This window comes from Danio rerio, chromosome 8, assembly GCF_052040795.2.
Source record: "Danio rerio strain M-AB ecotype USA chromosome 8, GRCz13ab, whole genome shotgun sequence".
NCBI classification, from domain to species: Eukaryota; Metazoa; Chordata; class Actinopteri; order Cypriniformes; family Danionidae; genus Danio; species Danio rerio.
The window spans coordinates 23,672,234-23,688,342 of record NC_141028.1 but is presented as its reverse complement, the minus strand read 5'-3'; the positions used below and the strand labels follow the sequence as shown (position 1 = coordinate 23,688,342).

The 16,109-nt window shown below is 34.5% G+C and overlaps 3 long non-coding RNA genes across 11 annotated transcripts in view; 2 read left to right on the top strand and 1 right to left on the bottom strand.

Moving 5' to 3' along the window:
* LOC141375626 (uncharacterized) overlaps positions 1–16,109 on the top strand; it is a 460,251-nt gene that overhangs the window by 204,901 nt on the left and 239,241 nt on the right. The window lies entirely within an intron of this gene.
* LOC147842631 (uncharacterized) lies at positions 727–4,446 on the bottom strand. Its single transcript, XR_015497885.2, has 3 exons — positions 4,409–4,446; positions 1,725–3,727; positions 727–1,581 (listed from the first exon to the last, which is right to left on the bottom strand). It is a non-coding gene; the product is annotated as an uncharacterized LOC147842631 (long non-coding RNA).
* On the top strand, positions 9,346–13,412 carry LOC147842630 (uncharacterized). Of its 7 annotated transcripts, XR_015497862.1 has the most exons (6): positions 9,346–9,406; positions 10,242–10,344; positions 10,579–10,756; positions 11,153–11,292; positions 11,795–11,887; positions 13,162–13,412. It is a non-coding gene; the product is annotated as an uncharacterized LOC147842630 (long non-coding RNA). The 7 variants fall into 7 exon arrangements; XR_015497864.1 differs by lacking the exon at positions 10,579–10,756 and having other exon boundaries at positions 10,248–10,344; positions 11,153–11,236; positions 13,162–13,299; XR_015497861.1 differs by lacking the exons at positions 10,579–10,756; positions 13,162–13,412 and having other exon boundaries at positions 10,248–10,344; positions 11,798–12,882.

Below are 16,109 nucleotides of genomic sequence, written 5' to 3'. Positions count from 1 at the left end.
ACCATTGTTTTTTTCTACTTATTTAAATTGGGGTCTTTATAGTATTTTATTTTATGTTAATACCCCGTCTCTTTAAATTGCTGCAGTAAAAAGGTTTCATGTGAAGTACATATATAGTATGGGATATTCTGTATAAGAACTGACCATTGTTTTTTTCTACTTATTTAAATTGGGGTCTTTATAACACTTTGAAATATAATAATATACAGTTTCTCCAAAACACTGCAGTAAAAAGGTTTCATTTGAAGTTCACACATAGTATGGGATGTCCTGTATAAGAACTGACCATTATTTTTTTCTACTTATTAAAAATGGGGTCTTTATAGTATTTTATATTATGTTAATACCCCGTCTCTTTAAAATGCTGCAGTAAAAAGGTTTCATGTGAAGTACATATAAAGTATGGGATGTCCTGTATAAGATCTGACCATTGTTTTTTTCTACTTATTTGAAATGGGGACTTTATAGCACTTTATTTTATGTTAATACCCCATTTCATTAAAATGCTGCAGTAAATAGGTTTCATATGAAGTAGAGATATAGTATGGGATGTCGTGTATAATAACTGACCATTGTTTTTTTTTCTACTTATTTAAATTGGGGTCTTTATAACACTTTGAAATATAATATTATACAATTTCTCCAAAACACTGCAGTAATAAGGTTTCATGTGAAGTCCACACATAGTATGGGATGTCCTGTGTAAGAACTGACCATTGTTTTTTTCTACTTATTTAAAATGCGGTCTTTATAGTATTTTATATTATGTTAATACCCCTTCTCTTTAAAATGCTGCAGTAAAAAGGTTTCATGTGAAGTACATATATAGTATGGGATGTCCTGTATAAGAACTGACCATTGTTTTTTCTACTTATTTAAATTGGGGTCTTTATAACACTTTGAAATATAATATTATACAATTTCTCCAAAACACTGCAGTAATAAGGTTTCATGTGAAGTCCACACATAGTATGGGATGTCCTGTGTAAGAACTGACCATTGTTTTTTTCTACTTATTTAAAATGCGGTCTTTATAGTATCTTATATTATGTTAATACCCCATCTCTTTAAAATGCTGCAGTAAAAAGGTTTCATGTGAAGTACATATATAGTATGGGATGTCCTGTATAAGATCTGACCATTGTTTTTTTCTACTTATTTGAAATGGGGACTTTATAGCACTTTATTTTATGTTAATACCCCATTTCATTAAAATGCTGCAGTAAATAGGTTTCATGTGAAGTAGAGATATAGTATGGAATGTCGTGTATAATATCTGACCATTGTTTTTTTTCTACTTATTTAAATTGGGGTCTTTATAACACTTTGAAATATAATATTATACAATTTCTCCAAAACACTGCAGTAATAAGGTTTCATGTGAAGTCCACACATAGTATGGGATGTCCTGTGTAAGAACTGACCATTGTTTTTTTCTACTTATTTAAAATGCGGTCTTTATAGTATTTTATATTATGTTAATACCCCTTCTCTTTAAAATGCTGCAGTAAAAAGGTTTCATGTGAAGTACATATATAGTATGGGATGTCCTGTATAAGAACTGACCATTGTTTTTTTCTACTTATTTGAAATGGGGTCTTTATAGCACTTTATTTTATGTTAATACCCCATTTCTCTAAAATGCTGCAGTAAATAGGTTTCATGTGAAGTAGAGATATAGTATGGGATGTCGTGTATAATAACTGACCATTGTTTTTTTCTACTTATTTAAATTGGGGTCTTTATAACACTTTGAAATATAATATTATACGATTTCTCCAAAACACTGCAGTAATAAGGTTTCATGTGAAGTTCACACATAGTATGGGATGTCCTGTATAAGAACTGACCATTGTTTTTTTCTACTTATTAAAAATGGGGTCTTTATAGTATTTTATATTATGTTAATACCCCGTCTCTTTAAAATGCTGCAGTAAAAAGGTTTCATGTGAAGTACACATAGAGTATGGGATGTCCTATATAAGAACTGACCATTGTTTTTTTCTACTTATTAGAAATAGGGTCCTTATAACACTTTAAATCATATTAATATACAATTTCTCTAAAACAGTGCAGTATTAAGATTTAATGTGAAGTACACATATAGTATGAAATGTCCTGTATAAGAACTGACCATTGTTTTTTTCTACTTATTTAAAATAAACTCTTTACAGTACTTTATATTATGTTAATACCCCGTTTCTTTAAAATGCTGCAGTAAAAAGCTTTTATGTGAAGTACACACATAGGATGTCCTGTATAAGATCTGACCATTGTTTTTTTCTACTTATTTGAATTGGAGTTTTTTATAGCACTTTAAAATATGTTAATACCCTGTTCCTCCAAAACTCTGTAGTTAAAAGTTTTCTTGTGTAGTACAGATATAGTATGGTATGTCCTGTATATGAACTGACCATTGTTTTTTCCTACTTATTTGAAATGTTGTCTTTATAGCACTTTTTATTAGGTTATTACCCCGTTTCTCCAAAACAGTGCAGTAAAATGATTTCATATGACGTACACATATAGCATGGGATGTTCTGTACAGGAACTGATCATTGTTTTTGTCTACTTATTGGAAATTGGGTCTTTATAACACTGAGTAATGCTAATACCCAATTTCTCCAAAACATTGCAGTAATAAGTCTTTATTTGAAGTTTAGAATGTGATGTACTGTATCAGATCTGACTATTGTTTTTTTCTACATATTTTAAATGAGCAATTTTTTTTCCAAATTGCTGAAGTAAAAAGTATTCAGATGTAGTATATATGCATATAGCATGGGACATCCAGTATCAAACCAGATCAGTCTTTTATTTAACTTATGTCAAACAATGTATTTATAGCACTTTAAAGACTTTATAGCTCAATAATAGCACATTTCTCCAAAATGCTGCAGTAAGTTATTATGAGGTATGCATATAATATTGGATGTCCTGTCCATAGTTTTCTTCTGTTAACTTAAATGAGGTCTTTTACATCAGGTATGCATGTACATCCTGTATCAGAACCAAACTTTGTTTTTTTTTCTACTTATTTCTTTATAGCACTTTAAAGTGTGTTAATGGTACATTTCTCCAAAATGCTGCAGTAAAACAGGCTTCATATGATGTATGCTTAGTATTTGACTTCCTGCATCAGATCTTATTGTTGTTCTATTCTACTTATAACAAATAATAAGGTCTTTACAGTCATCTAAAGTGTAATAATGCCCCATATCCCATATACTGAAAGAAACATAACCTTTTAAATCTCCTTTAAATGAAATAAACATATATTTGTAATTCAAACAATGTTTTGTTGGACTACTTTATGATTGTTTTCACTTTCTGAGGTTAGCCACGTTGTATAAAATTGCATTTAACCTTATTTGCAATGTACTGTAGTTGGCTAGGATAAGTAGAAACGCATTCTGTGTATTTAGAAATCGTATATTTATTCTGTCCGTTTGATCTGCTATAAAATCATTTGAAGCAAAAAGATAAACTTGAGGAAATTAAAGGTAAGCCCAGAAACCAATTTCTTAAAATAACAACAGTCAAAAAAAGCTAATAAATTGTTTAATAAACCATACGTGGGAGGAAAGGGGGATAACCTTATCTTTCGTTGTCATCTCTCTGTTCTGGGCGAAATGGGTGCTCTGTGGAGCGCTCTCTGTGTGGCTGCTGACATTACCGTAATGATAATAATACGCGCGCACCGAAATATAAAGCGCGGCTGGCTTGACTGTGGCTGTTTCTCAATTCCAAGAACGCAGAGAATGGACTTGCGTTCTTGTAGAGTGCGGTCTTGCCAGGTGTCCTCGGAAGAACGAACTCAGGAGACCGCGAGGGCAGAGAACGCGTCCTTTGAGAAATGGGATGCTGCGTTCTTCCTGATGGTCATGTGACCTTCACGCGTTTTAAATGGAAATTATTTAAACATTACAGCCTTCATACAACGATTTATTGTTTCCCCCCTCTTCAAAATATATACTTTGCATAAAAACATTATAAATATACTCTGCACAATATAAATGAAACAAATTTTAATACGAATTTCATCAAACAAACACCCTTAATGTGTTTATTCCTTTATTAAGATGTTCATGTTAATGTTTACTTTCACCGTTTCATTTAGGGAAACTCCTGAGGTAAATAAGTGATATCTCTGAACTTTAATAATAAATCTAAATAAAATGCTGCGCTTCCCACCTCCAGTCGCAATGACTTCTGGGACTTCCAGAGCGAGCTCGCTGCTGAAGTCTGCATCAGTGCGTCCTCGATATCAAGAACACATCCGGGAAGTTTCACGCGTCCTCCGTACTTGCGGTCTTGAGTATTGGAACTGAACTTAGGCAGCTGATGATGACGTTGCACGAGAACACGAGGACGCAAGACCGCTGAAGAACGCATATTGAGAAACAGCCTGTGTTTTTCCGAACCGCGGCTGGCTTGACCGCAGTGGATTTCCGGCGTACTGTGGCTGCGGGGGAAAAAAAAAATCAGGTTCACGGATATTGATCTGTCATTTCTCTAGATTCACAGAATTCACTCACTGCTGAAAGCGCCGGATTGGTTTTTATTAAGTGCCATTTTGTGTGCTCGTGAATCATCTTTTGAGTGTAGACGCCATGTAAATAAAAGATTAATTGTGTAATTTAGAGAGCTTTATAAATTATAACGGATCTTTGTGAGATCTCTATGAACTAAGATTAGTGACGCTTTTTAGTGATAATAAGAGGAGCGTGCTTTGCACTTTCCAGGCTATAATCCATTCAGAATTTGTATGAAACTTTCGTTTTCGGCACATATACGCTGATATGTTTTGGGTATGACAGCTGCATATTTACGCTGGGTTTATTCTCGAAATAACGGTGAAGCAAGACGGGACAAAAATATATTTCCCCCTTCTCCTTAAACAACTTAACGTTAGTGTTTCAGCTATGAAATAGTTCAGTTTTGTATGTAGCCTAATGGCAAAGTGTTTATATTAAGTTTAGTTTTTTATTTAGCTTATTTAGAAAAACGTTTGGAGCATTTTTTATTCGTTAAAAATAGGCTAAGTTTTTTTTTTTGTTTTTTTTAACGAACATCGCCCAGCGGAAGACCATCATTGTCTGTTTGATCAGTTTGCCTTCTCAGATCATCACGACTTGCCTAAAATAAAAGATATAAAACAGTTCAAGTATAAAACAATTGTAGCTTAAACGTTAAAGAATGTGTGCTATTAGGCGCATAGTTTGCTTATAAAAAGCTTGCAGGACATCGAGGCGCCAGAGCAATCGCTTGCATTTTTTCAGTGGGAGCAATTTAAAGTTATCCGTCATTTTTGCTCACAAAGTACGAGTAACACATCAAAAAACGTTACAGCGTTTTTATAAAATAAAGAAAACCAAAATTATGCGCTTTCTGTCGTCTGGTTTTTGAACAGGAGCGCTTAACAAAATGAAGCAAAATGTATATGCCTCACAGACATAATAAATATATTTATAGAAAGCTTTAAATTATTACTTAACGAAATAAAACAAATCGAAAACAAAAAAAACTCCTTCATGTACTCCGTAAAGATGAATTTCTCTCTAAAGGCGAGTCCAAGAGGAGATTGCCAGTCAGGATCTTTGCGACACTGACTCAGAATAAGTTAATTAATAAATAATTAAGATATGTCCTTACTCTTTCCTCGACACATTCATTGTTATGTGTTTTTGCCGGTGCTTGGGGCGAGTTTTAGCTTATTGTGTGCGCTTAAACGCGGATTCACAGTAGCAGTTTTAACATGGAGTGACACGACATCTGACGTACAGATGACACTATCGTACGTACAGATAACCCTATCGCGCGTAAAGCGAGCGAGCCAAGGCCAGTGGCGTTTCCACTGTCACTTCCGGGGCCTAATCGGGCCAAAGCGGGGCTTTCCCGGGGCCAGCGGCCGGATTTTTTCGGCCCGCCGAATACCTTGGGCCAGAGGGCCAGCCGGGGCTTCGGGGCGGAGTAAAAGGAGAGGCGGGCACAGTTTTCCGATCGCACACGAGTACATGCGCCAAACACATAAACAAACAAATAAATAAGAGAAAGAAAACATCTGGAACAAATTATAGGCTGGGCGAGCGGCTTTTTTCTTTTCTTTTTATTGTTTTAATTTATTTTGGAGATAATACACTATATGAATACAACAGAAAGACATTAAACTTTACAATTTTCATGTCCGCTTTTGTAGGCTCAAAACAATAGTGTCATATCTAGATAAAACAGCCTAAGCTATATTTAAATAATTTAAAGAATTACAAATATCAGATAGGCTTATAATAAAATCACATTAAATAAATAAACCAATATAAAACTAACAAAAGCTATAGCTATAACAATTAGGTACTATATCAAACTGTTTCAAATTTATATTAAACTTTCATTTTTCAAAAGCCTCTTTGAAAAAAGGATTTTCTAAAAAAAAAAAAATAAATAAATAAACACCGGAAAATGTTTTAAATATTATTTATAAAGTATTTGGATACGATGATATTAATCAAATCATGCAAACAGAGCATTTTCGGGGTGAGTGAACGCAGAAATAGGCGACCTTTTTTTCTGTCTTCAGCTGCGCAGTACTTTTTTGACGGGGAAAACTGCAAGTTCAAACTGTGTTCTGTGTCCTCAAACAAGTGTGTATGTTTTTATAAAACGTGGTAAAATTAAAAAAGGAAATTTAAAATACATAAAGAGCTTTATTAGTGCATAGCTGCTGAGCGCAACGAAATATCCCAGATAGCATACAGTTCTGGGCCACATCTGGGCCAACTAAGGCACATATGGCTCACTTCTGGCAAAGGCAGGAGACATATGGGCCACATCTGGCCCATATGTGTCACCCCGGGTGTAGTGTGAGTTGTGGCCTGCTGTATGTGGGCCAGATGTGGCCCGTGTGTGACACACCGGGTGTAGTGTGAGTTGTGGCCTGCTGTATGTGGGCCAGATGTGGCCCGTGTGTGACACCCCGGGTGTAGTGTGAGTTCTGGCCTGCCGTATGTGGGCCAGATGTGGCCCGTGTGTGACACCCCGGGTGTAATGTGAGTTCTGGCCTGCTGTATGTGGGCCAGATGTGGCCCGTGTGTGACACCCCGGGTGTAGTGTGAGTTGTGGCCTGCTGTTTGTGGGCCAGATGTGGCCCATATGTGTCACCCCGAGTGTAGTGTGAGTTCTGGCCTGCCGTATGTGGGCCAGATGTGGCCCGTCTGTGACACCCCGGTTGTAGTGTGAGTTCTGGCCTGCCGTATGTGGGCCAGATGTGGCCCGTCTGTGACACCCCAGGTGTAGTGTGAGTTCTGGCCTGCCGTATGTGGGCCAGATGTGGCCCGTCTGTGACACCCCGGGTGTAGTGTGAGTTGTGGCCTACCGTATGTGGGCCAGATATGGCCCGTGTGTGACACACCGGGTGTAGTTGAGTTCTGGCCTACCGTATGTGGGCCAGATATGGCCCGTGTGTGACACACCGGGTGTAGTGTGAGTTGTGGCCTGCCATATGTGGGCCAGATGTGGCCCGTGTGTGACACACCGGGTGTAGTGTGAGTTGTGGCCTGCCATATGTGGCCCAGATGTGGCCCGTGTGTGACACAGCGGGTCTAGTGTGAGTTGTGGCCTGCTGTATGTGGGCCAGATGTGGCCCGTGTGTGACACATCGGGTGTAGTGCGAGTTGTGTATTTTTAGTTCCGGTTTAACTATAAATGAACGGGAGCCTTTGAAGTGGTTACAAATTATTAGAAATTGAAAATCAAAGTTAATTAGTCTTTCTAAGTCTGTACACTTTCGTTTTATGAAGTAGAAAATAGAAAATAAATATTGTAAATTAATGTAATGTGATGCAAGGATTTACATTTTTCCGATCGGCTACTTCTGCCTGTGGACTGCATACCTAATGAGTGGGAGGGGCTTGCTGCTCAAACATTACACAGACTGATGTGAAGCAGCAGCAGTTCTGTGTTTCCTGTGTTTTATTAACATTATTGTCCCTCATCAGGCAGTGAGAGCGCTACACCTCTGAAAATAATAACATTGCATGTTCTAAATAAGACTTTCTGAGATTTAAAATGATTTTTTAGGTTATTAAGAATAGGAATAAGGTATTGCTTATCCGGGAAAGTATATGTTTGTAACCTTATCACATATTAATTCAGTTTATTTCCTCAATAATGGATTTATTTTTACTTTAAGGCTGCTATGAATATAAATTTATATTATCTGTTATATGTAAATATTCCAGCATGAGTAAAATTAATATTTTTTTCATATTACCTGGTATGTCTATAAATGTCTATAAATGCAATGAGTTTCATCATTTATTATGTTTTGATCCATTAATGTTTTGTTCAGTTTCTCCATTTGAATGAATTCAGACAGTGTCCTACCGCCACCTACTGGGTGGATTTAATTTGCTATTAGTACTACTTTTTAATGAACAATTTTACAAATGAATTCATAATCTAATAATGCTGAATGAAAGTGCTATTTTCTTGATGTTATTTTTTGCAATTCTACATTTTTACAATGATTTTATTTGATTAAATGCCACATACAGCATTGTTCTTTTTTTATTTAATTTGAATATTAAATAGACATAAATGTTTTGTTTATAAATAAAATAACTATATAGAAAAAATGTTAGAGAACTGAGCAGTAGAATGTGAATAACATGAATGTGTTCGTGAATAAGCTGATCTTTGTAAACAACACAAAGTTTTATTTACTTATTCTACAGAACACAAAAAATAATAAAATAAATCTGACCAATTTTAATGCACCTGTAACAGCGTACACAAATTTTATAGACAATATGCTATTAATAAGCACGTTAATTAGCAATTAGTTAATTGTAAATATATCTTAAAGTGTTATAGTTTTTATATAACAAGCTATTGAATATTAAAAATAACAGTAAATATTCTAGAATTACAGCATGTTACATAACAGAGCAAGGACATGTTCACAGTATGTCTGATAATATTTTTTCTTCTGGAGAAAGTCTTCGACTAGAATAAAAGCAGTTTTTTTATTTTTTTTTTAAAGTGTTTTAAGGTCAAAATTATTAACCCCTTTAAGCTATATATTTTTTCTACAGTTTCAGAACAAATCATTGTTATAAAATAACCTGCCCAATTACCCTTACCCTAATTTATATAATATTATATATATATATATATATATATATATATATATATATATATATATATATATATATATATATATATATATATATATATATATTTATTTATTTATTTAAAAACATAATCATAAAACTGCCCCCTGGTGGCGAATATGTGTTTCGCTTCATCCTTGCATTACGGTGGAGTGGGCGGAGCCTCGTGAATGACGGTTATTTTTTTCAAACGAGGAAGTGAAGTCAAGTCCGCCATTTCATCTTCTTTTTATCGGGTAAGTTAATATTTTAAAATCATATTTGTGAGATATTTGTCGTCAGGTAATGTTTTTATTAGTTAGAAAAGCCCCTATTTTGAAAAGTGATAAAACTGTAACTTATATGTGGATAATATGGCTAAAAACGGCTAAGAATGATGGCAGTCGTCAGTTCAGTAATCTGTTAAGTTGATTGTGCTCGGGGTTTTAACAAATTCATTTAAGTAAGTTAACAATTGTCCTTTTAATCGCTCTTCATTCCCAATTAAATGATCAATAAGACGTGTTATATGAAGAACAGCGTCGAAACGGGAGCTTGAATGAATGAATCATATGCTGTCCGTTTTATACAGTTGTAAAAGGTGCCGAGTTCTGCTTTTGTACTGGTTTTAGCTCAAACACTGAACGAACAGTCTCTTTTTGGTAACGTTAATCCTAATGATCTTGATTTGCTTGTTAATGTGTGTTTTATCAAGTTTTAGCAAAAGTTTGCAGAGTAACGTTATGTGGTTTATGCTGGCCACTGTTGAGACTGGTCTGCATTAAAAAAAATTTTTAAAGCCAAAACGTTTGAAAAAAAATCCACAGTTGAAACATGATGTGTTAAATGACTTATGAAGGAAATTAATTAGCTAAAAAAGAAGGCTAAGTGTGTTATGAAATATTAAACCTTGTTAAAAAATAAAATCAATTGTGTTAAATAAGCTTAAAATCCATATCTTATGTTTTATATTACTTCAAAACAGCCTGGAAACTGAATTGCACCATTAATCTTGTGTATCAAGTCCAAACAAATGGTTTTGTGGCAAGTAAAAATAATATTTTTATAAATTGATTGTATTGTATTAATTAGTTACAGAAAAGAAAGGAATCATGCAAGGATGCAAGCTGAAGGAAAGGACAACTCTCACATCAGTGCATTACTAATTGTTTGACTTCATCATCAAGCACACCAGGTACAATATTGTACATATTTTGTAACTTGTATATGTCAGACTGGTTGTTGGGAACTGAAATAATATATTTTATGTTTTATTTATTATTAAAATATTACAAGATTTATTGCTGCTATTTTATCACTGTGTGAGGTCATAGCTTATTTAAAAAATCTAATAATGACATAATAATGACATCTTTTATCCTCCACTTGTTTCAAAATTTTTTTTTTGTTCTGTTGAACATAAACTCAGACGGTGCGGTGGTACAGTGGATAGCTCTGTTGCCTCCCAGCAAAAATGTTTCTGATTCGAACATCGGCTGGGTCAGCTGGCATTTCTGTGTGAAGTTTGTATGTTCTCCACGTGTTGGCGTGGGTCTCCTCCGGGTGCTCCGGTTTCCACCACAAGACATGCGGTACAGGTGAATTGGGTAAGCTAAATTGTCCATAGTGAATGTGTGTAAATGAGAGTGTATGGGTTTTTCCCAGTGATGTGTTGCAGCTGGAATAGTATCTGCTGCGTAAAACATATGCTGGATAAGTTGGCGGTTCATTCCACTGTGGTGACCCCAGATTAATAAAGGGATGAAGCTGAAAAGAAAATGAATGAACACAAACCCAGTTTTTCCTACTATGTATATCAATAGTTACAGGTTTCTAACATTCTTCAAAATATCTGCTTTAGTGTTGAACAGATTCAAACTGCTTTGAAACAAGTATAGGATGAATAAATGGTGGCAGAATAGTAAACTATATCTTTAAATGTTTTAATCTGTATGTTATGTGTATTCATATTTGTCTTGTCTTTTGTCATATTGTCCTTTTAGCTCAGATTGTGATGGACCTGGAATGCGACACCAGTTACTCTTTAGTCAAGAACCAAATGAAGCACCAGAGTACAGATTATGGAGGTATCTGAAGTTGAACTAACTGGAAGCAGGGAACCATACTAATAAAGTTCCTTTAGGTAAAAGCACCTGCTTTATTTTGATAGGAAGTATTTTTTTATAGAGTTCTATTGTTTTATTCCTATTCTAATTTTATTTTATTCATATACTGAATGGAAGTCATTCAAATTTCACAACAAATGATTAGCAGATTGAATATAAAATATAATGACATTTTAATGCATTATTTCTTTTGGTTATTCTTTACATCTATAAATGGGCAAGTATTTAATCAATGAAAATAATTTTAAACAACTTAACTAAACAAATTACTCTGTTGGACCCTAATATTTAAAATAGCAAAATCCTCAAACTAACACACACTCTTGTGAATGCATTATCACATTCATACACTCAAAAACACACATTCATACAACAGTCTGACTCACACAACATCCTCTCTCACAGATTTTTCTAGCAAACCTCCACCACTAGCTTGTCCTGTTACGCTGCTTTTATTTCAAACATTTTAGAGCATGATATAGTCCAGGTTTTTATCACTAAGTATTTTTTTCCATTCAGCAGGTTCCTTGTAAAGATGAACCCAGGGAAGGATCGAAAGTGGAGAAGACCAGATCAAGAAAGACTACATCAAGATCTGCGGTCAGTTCAAAGGTACTTTCACTAATTACCAAGATTTCAGACTATGAATTGATGGAGTAAACTTTGAGTGTCAGATCTTCCTAGCAAAAATTCTTCCCAGTGTCTTGTAGTAGAAGTGATGCAGTCAATCAAGTTTACATTATTTCGTAAATTGCTTTCCGATTTAATAAAAATATAATAACCAAACTTGATTAATGTAACAATTTTGATGAAAAGGGCATGTTTTACTAAAGCTTTTAGCACAAAGGCACCCCCATCTTGTAATATTGCTGTGTCTGACGTCACGGGGTTGGTATGCTGGAAACGTTTTTGAATGAGGTATTTGTATGATTTATACATAGTCTGTCCTAAAGCGTCACTAAATTGTACAGGCATTACAGGTCAAAGCAATCTGTTGTTACATTTATCAAAATAAACAATAAGGCTCTTAAAACACTGCTTTGAAAAATGTAGAAAATGTAAAAAAAATATTTCAAATACCTCAAATGAAATGAAATGAAATGAAATGATTTTTAAAATATATTTTTTTGTAAAGTCATTTGTTTATAATTATGTAAAAAAAAAATCCAAGTACTATAAAAGTTATTTAAGCAACAAATTTGCCAGATTGTAAAGGCAGACACAGACTGAGCAAACAAGAAAAACCGTGTAAAATGTGTAAATAAAAGGCTACATATTAAATTTTTACATCTTTTCATCATATACGTAAAACCTTCCTAAGCTTGAAAATATATTTCCTTAAAATAAACTTCCTTTGTTAGTGCAAATTTCTTTTTATGTAGTCTTGTAATTAAACAATTAAACCATTCAAACAAGTTTACACTTAAAAAAGGTCCGTTTTGAAAATCCGATTTTTTTTTTTCAAATTTAACTAACTAAAATAGTACCATGTACTTTTACTCTGTATTAGTATTATTTACTAAAATTTGTTTTATTTTAGCAATGTAATAGTATTTCTAGTCCTTTAATTTATTGTAATTTAATTTTCAGTTCTCTTTCCATCTACGAAAACATAAAAAAACAATAATTTCCCAAGCACATTTAAAATAGGTTTAATACTATGAAATATTATATTAATATTATTTTTTTATTTTTATAAATCAATAGGTAGCTCCTATGGAATGTTTTTATGTATTGCTGAGAATACATTTCAGGTGTTCAATACGTTGCTTGTCAGTCTTAAAAATAAAAATAGGTGCTTAAAAAAGTGCTTAAAAGTCTAATCGAGTTGTGCCTGTATGAACTCTGCAAACAGCACCTTTTAATTGTTGTCCTCCTATTTTCAGGATGTTTTGCATTGGACTGTTTTTTTTTTGGCTTTGACCCTTGCTCGCCCCTGACCTCACTCCTGGACTGCCCTGTTGGATTTTCAGTTTATTTAATTTAATTTTTTTTTTTTGGTTCTGGGAAAATGCTAATAAATATTTAGTTGTAATTATTTAAGTAATATGTTTTTGTTAAATATGCGATTTCTGTGTTTGTTCTGTCTACTCATACTTGTTTATCTTGTTTCTGTAATTATTATTTGTTTATTTGACCCTGCCTCGCCTCTGATCTTGTTTTTGGATTGCCCTTTATATATCTTTTTAATTATTGGTTCTGGCTATATGGTTATAAAATATTTGTTAATATAATTAATATGCATTTTATAAAAAAAATATATATTTTTTTTCTGTGTTTATTCTGTATCTATTTATCTAATTTGTATATACATTTGTGTTTGTATGTTCTTCTTATTCTGTATATCCACTTACCTAATTTTAACTTTTATATATATTTATTTGCATTTAATTTGTGATAATTCTGTATGCATTTATTTATCTAATTCATATATTTATTTGTATTGAATTGATCCATCTGTTGTTGTTGTTTTTTTTGTATGCATCTATTTATATAATTTATATAAATTATATATTTGTATTTATCAATTTATATGCTTCCTTTAAAGCATTTTTTTAAATAAAGCAATTTAAGCATTCCTTTTAATGTGATTTATATAGCTACCAAATGTAGATGTGAGCCACATCTAACCCAAAAGTCAGCCGCAACTGAACCAGATCTGGGCCAGATCTGTGAAATTGCATGGGCCGCGTCTGGGCCAGATCTGAGAAACTGCATGGGCCGCGTCTGGGCCAGATCTGAGAAACTGCATGGGCTGCATGTGGGCCAGATCTGAGAAAGTGCATGGGCCGCAGCTGGGCCAGATTTGAGAAAATGTATGGGCCACATCTGGCCCAGATATGGACCATGCTTTTTCTGAGATATGGCCCAGATCTGGTTCAGTTGTGGCTGACTTTTGGATCCTTATGTCAGCCACAATCAGGTTGAGTCATCGCCGTCATTCCGCGCGGTATGTGGGCCAGAAGAAAATGGGGGATGTGGGCCGTATCTGGGCCAGATGTAATTTGCTATCTGGGATAGGCAATATTTTATTACGTGCTGCTCTTATGTGCTGAAACACTGAACACTTTCCTTTACTTAAGATATAATAAGCAACATCTTTAAATAAAGGGAATCACCTATTAAGTGTCGTGTCGTAAAGCCTATAGGGAAAAAAAAATCATGTTTCAGTTCTCTCCGGAGCATTTGGGATGAATGTTGGACAGATTCTGTCTAGAGGATGTTATAAAATACATTTAATATCGAGTTATTAACGGAGAATTTTATATATGTGGTGTTATATTATGGATGTGTGCGCTCCCTGCGCTCCGGGTTCCTCCGTTGGTGGCAAGACCGCTGGATTTCGATGCCAGTGGGTCGGCGAGTAAATGAATATGATGAATGAAAACACACAGGCATGTGCGTATAGACATGCTTTGTACTACTGTACAGTAACGTGTCATTTGTTTGTTTTGGTTGTCCTATTTTAATAGTTTCGTGATGATGTGATGGTGTGCTTTATCTGCATGATTCTCGCTGAAGTGGGCGGTTTGAGTGACGTTCGAGTTTGCTGACGCTACTAGCCCCACAGTGGAAACGCGACATGATTTCGGCCTCACTAGTCACACTTCCGGTGGCACGTCCGGTTTTCCACTGTCATGTGTCACTTGCTAGTGGCATGTGTAGTGACCTGTGTCACTCAGAGTGTCGCGCTGCATGTCACTGCAGTGACATCGACACCCGGCGAAGCTTATGACATTAATTAACACGAGCAAAACCATATTTAATCATTACGCGACTTTTAACCTAATTTATCGCGTCGCAAGTTAGTTTATTTGCTGAGCTACTCCACGATGTTTTAATTTAAACGCATTTAGTACGTAATATAGTCATTTGACAGTACATGTCAGTCAAATTTATTGTGGCATGCTTATGTATGGGAGGGGTTACACTTATCTGTTGTACTGTATATTATTGCATCCTGGCAGTTCCTTTGTTCCCTACAATATGGACTTCTCTATGTTTTTAATTAATTCATTTATTTTATTATTTAACTTATTTTCATTTTAAGGTATTTTAAATAATATCCTTTAAAAAGTTATAATAAGATGCATGTTGAAAACTCATAACATATATGCATGTAAGATAACAGGTGTCATTTGCCTAATGATTGTTAAATATTAAAGCAAAGAGACTTATAAGATTAATGTGCTTATAACGTGCTTATACTGACACCTACTGGCACATGTCACAAGATCACTGACACTGGCATGTGTCACTGACATTACTGGCATGTAGCTGCAGTGACAGCAACACAGCGTAATGATACTTATAAACAAATCATTAGTTTATCCTTAATTTATCACCACAATAAATCTGACTGACATGTACTGTCAAATGACTATATTAAATACAGAAGTAAGACTACGAATACATAAAATAAATGCGTTTAAATTAAAACATCAGCAAGGAAAAAAAGTTCAGGCTCAGGAATTTTTTCCACTATCAGCCCTGGGTACACCTTACTAACACCGCTTTGGACCCCCTTTTGCCTTCGGAACTACCTTAATCCTTAGAGGCATAGAATCAACAAGGTACTGGAAAATTCCTCAAGAGATTTTGATCCATATTGACATAATAGCATCACGCAGTTGCTGCTGATTTGTCAGCTGCACATCCATGATGCGAATCCCCCATTCCACCACATCCCAAAGGTGCTCTATTAGATTGAGAACTGGTCACTGTGAAGACCATTTGAGTACAGTAAACTCACTGTCATGTTCAAGAAACCAGTCTGAGATGATTGCTTTATGACATGGCACATTATCTTGCTGGAATTAACTATTAGAAGATG